This window comes from Clytia hemisphaerica, unplaced genomic scaffold (assembly GCF_902728285.1).
Source record: "Clytia hemisphaerica strain Z4C2 unplaced genomic scaffold, Clytia hemisphaerica genome assembly, whole genome shotgun sequence".
Taxonomy (NCBI): domain Eukaryota; kingdom Metazoa; phylum Cnidaria; class Hydrozoa; order Leptothecata; family Clytiidae; genus Clytia; species Clytia hemisphaerica.
In genome coordinates this window covers 250,036-253,688 of record NW_027104122.1, presented here as the reverse complement: position 1 = coordinate 253,688, position 3,653 = coordinate 250,036, and the positions used below count along the sequence as shown (strand labels likewise).

Sequence of the window (3,653 nt, the reverse complement as noted above, 5' to 3'; positions counted from 1 at the left end):
TCAAAATCTTTTATCATAAAGAAGACATTGTAGTGTCGAATCGATCAATTAACTGACGTTAAGCGCGCTTTTTTGTTTTGATGATTGGTCGGAGAAATGCCTCGTTTGTGCAAGCTCAGCGTTTTTGAAGGAGCAATTCAGACATCGGGAAAAAGTAATGTCAATATGGCTTTAAGTACTCCCCAATACTTATTTCCTAGGATAAAAGTACTCCCGGAAGTACATTTCTCCTAGGAAATATGTACCCCCTACAGAAAAAAGTACTCCCCTAGGAACTATGCTGTGAAGTCTATACGAAATCAATTTTCCATGACTTTTTTACTTGGAGTACTTGCATACAGTGTTTGTGATCTGGCCATTAACTTTTGAATTCCGAAAGTTTTATAAAAACAAAAAAAACATTGAATATTTGAAGATTCTGAAAATAGATTATATAGCAAACTCTGTAGTTCCAACAAATTAGATTTGTTGTTCGAGTTAGGATAGGTTATTTATGAGTTTGGAAACTATTCTAGTCGCGAGTTGGGGAGTTGAAAAATTACCGGCTACCGAAAAAGAGTAACATACATCAAAAGTATATTTTGAAAGTAAATGTAATATGAGAGTAATATATAATATATGTAAGACGTATAATACATATAACACGTTATATGCTCATTTCCCTGAAACACGTGCGTTGAGAGCATCGAAAGCTATTTTCTACTGTCAATTCATATCCATTTATTTATAGTTTCATCAAAATTTTTATAAAAAGTGTCAATCCTAATGATAAAATGATAAAATGACAAAAGAAAGCGTCATTGTTTTTCTAGCTCTATATGCTAACTCTACGTACTTTATAAGGCTAAAATGACTGTCAACTTATATCCTGTATCTGCCTGTATGATTAATATTTTTCGGGGAATTTCCTTGATAATCATTATATTTAAAGATTTTGTCAATATTTTTACAAGAAAGTGTCATGTCAGCATTATGACAATGACATTTTCAGAAATACTAATTATTTTGGCTTTGCTAGCCAGCACCTTACTATTTTCAGGATCTTAAAGGCCAATAATATGGTTGGTACTGGCTTATTTGAAATTTGTACTTTTGAACTACATGAATTTAACTCTATAGTTTTCGGTTGCCGTAATTTTATAGCAACTCCCCAACTCGAAACTTGCAACTACCCACCTCCCCAACTCACCAACTAGAAAATTACCGAGACTCGTTATTTTAGTTATGGTCAGGGTTGGAAGTCGTAAATATTGTACATTTCAAAAATATCATAAGTCCCGAAAAATGAAAGCCACCATCTACAAAAAGACTAACAACTTGCTGTAAGATGAAAGAAATTACGTATCACGGACTGTTAAAGTTCGTCGAAGTTGTTATAACTCTGTCATTTTAGTCGAAGGAAACGTCTAGAAACGATATTCGTCTTTTCACCTTTCTTCATTTTGAGTAGAGATTCCCGTTTTAATTTGTTCTCCACATCATGGTCGTTGTAGTTGTAGACTTCAATGTAATGCGAGTTTTCGTCTTCGATCATAGTGTTAATGGTCTCTTGCATCGTACTGAAAATGTGAAAAATGAGACGTCATCGATGTTAAAGTTCTTGCTACGTCGTTTATTTAAAGTGCTTTTTTTGAAAGCCAAAAAATTTCATGATCGGAGTTTGTCAAGATACTGATGCTATTTTCGACGTCCTATTTTCTTCTGAAATAAGTCGTCTAGCATACGTTGCCTACAGATCATTTTGTGAACACTAATGAGTAATATTCAATACGAGAAAGAAATCTCCCCTAATAAACAGAATATAATTCTGTGAATAAAGATATAAAAATAAAAGATGTATTTATCATGCCACAAGTTATCACTGACGACAAAAATCGAACTTAAATAAAACGTTATAATGCGTTCACTCTAACTTGGTTAATCGTTAATGACTTTCAAGTGGAATTCTTTTCTTTCAACCATCGAAAACAATTGAGTGTTTTTAAAAAAGACATCAACCAAGTTAGAATGAACGCACTATATTTACCTTTTCATCGCACCTTTGTAAGAACCATGCTCAAAGAATCGAACGATTGTTATATTATCTTGTTGTAACCGGAATGACACACAGAAGAAAATACCCTCTGCCTCACCACTGTATTATAATATTATTCAACACTGCATTCGTCTGGTTATGGATTTCTGAAAATATAATTAAAGAATCTTCAATAAATAGTTTAACTTTTAAAACAAGACAGGGTATAAGTTTCAAGGAAGGTACAAATTAATGAAAATAGATACAAAAGCTGGCAAAATATACCTTCCCATAAAGAATGGTTATCATCAAGACTTGATCCATCATATGGTTTACCCATTATTTGAAGATTTGCAACGTAAATTTGTTTTTGTAATTTCTAAAATAAAAGATTTGAAATATGAAAGATGAAACGGGCTAAAAATGGCTACTAGCATATAAAATGTCATCAATGGCGAAAAGGTCTATAGACGGTGGTGGCAGCCATATTGAAGGCGAAGCAAAATACCAACTTTGAAAGCAAAGTAGCCAATCCAAAGTGACTTGCCTAATTCTATTCATACTTCTCATTGGCTGCAATCTTAGCAATAAGTTACTATTTCCAGATGATGTAAATTGAACAAGCTTAAAAGAAAATTGCAATCGAACCGAAAGCGATATAGAATAATTGCGATTTGATTGTCGAACGCAATTGAATCTCAATTGAGTGGACAAATCCTGGGTAAAATTTGATCGCGATTCAATTGCGTTTGAGCGTTCAATTGATTCTGCGTTGGATTGTTCGACTCACACCATCCATCATACACCATACATTATCAGAAAGGATTATTGTAAACAGATATTACTATCACATCATTTAAACAAGACTTTTATCATTTCAAGTTTGTTTGTTTTTTCAAGTATTGAAAGAATTCTTCCCAAGTATGATCTACATTCTGGACTCTATCACGCTCCATATTGCAAAAAGAAAGCTATCATTTATTCATAATGAATTTTTCACTGTAAAGAAAATACAATTTTTTAAAGAATTTATTTGTATATTAATCTCAAAACTAAAATTAACCAATGCTTTACCAAAAACGTGTGCGCTGTTTTTATGTGCCCCGCCTTTTGTTAAAAATCTGAAATTCATTAATTATTTATATTGACGTCATAAAACAAGAAAAAAATTTCTCTTCCAGAGCGCACAAAAAACGCCATTAAGTTGAAATACCTCAACTTCCACAAGCGCATATCATATTTTTCTATAGTTCGTATTTATTTAACCAATCAGATTAAACAAATAAACTGATTCAACACTTTTATCGTTTTATCTTCAGCTCTCAAAAATGAGCTGGGAGAGTTTATGAACAAGCGTTTTAAAAGACGAAGCGCATATAAAGAGAGGGCAAATTTAAAGGAAACCCGCTATAGTCAGACAAATTTGGGATAAAATAGTAGGCCCGATTTGTGTTAAAATCGTGCAAATTTGGAACAAATCACCAAATTTGGACCAGATGCTCATTATACCCTATAGATTAATATTAGAAGGGTAAACCAAGATAATTAAGAGGGTTACCCTCTTAATTAGGGCCAATTAGGCTAATTTGGCCTCATTAAGCCTAAAACGACGATTTTCCTGGGTGCTGTACCCCAAAAA

At 32.9% G+C, this 3,653-nt stretch overlaps 1 long non-coding RNA gene across 1 annotated transcript; it reads right to left on the bottom strand.

The window, feature by feature from the left end:
- Window positions 1-559: 559 nt before the first annotated feature.
- LOC136813547 (uncharacterized) lies at window positions 560-2,165 on the bottom strand. The gene is made up of 2 exons (XR_010847493.1): window positions 2,040-2,165; window positions 560-1,559 (listed from the first exon to the last, which is right to left on the bottom strand). It is a non-coding gene; the product is annotated as an uncharacterized lncRNA (long non-coding RNA).
- Between the last annotated feature and the right edge of the window lie 1,488 nt (window positions 2,166-3,653).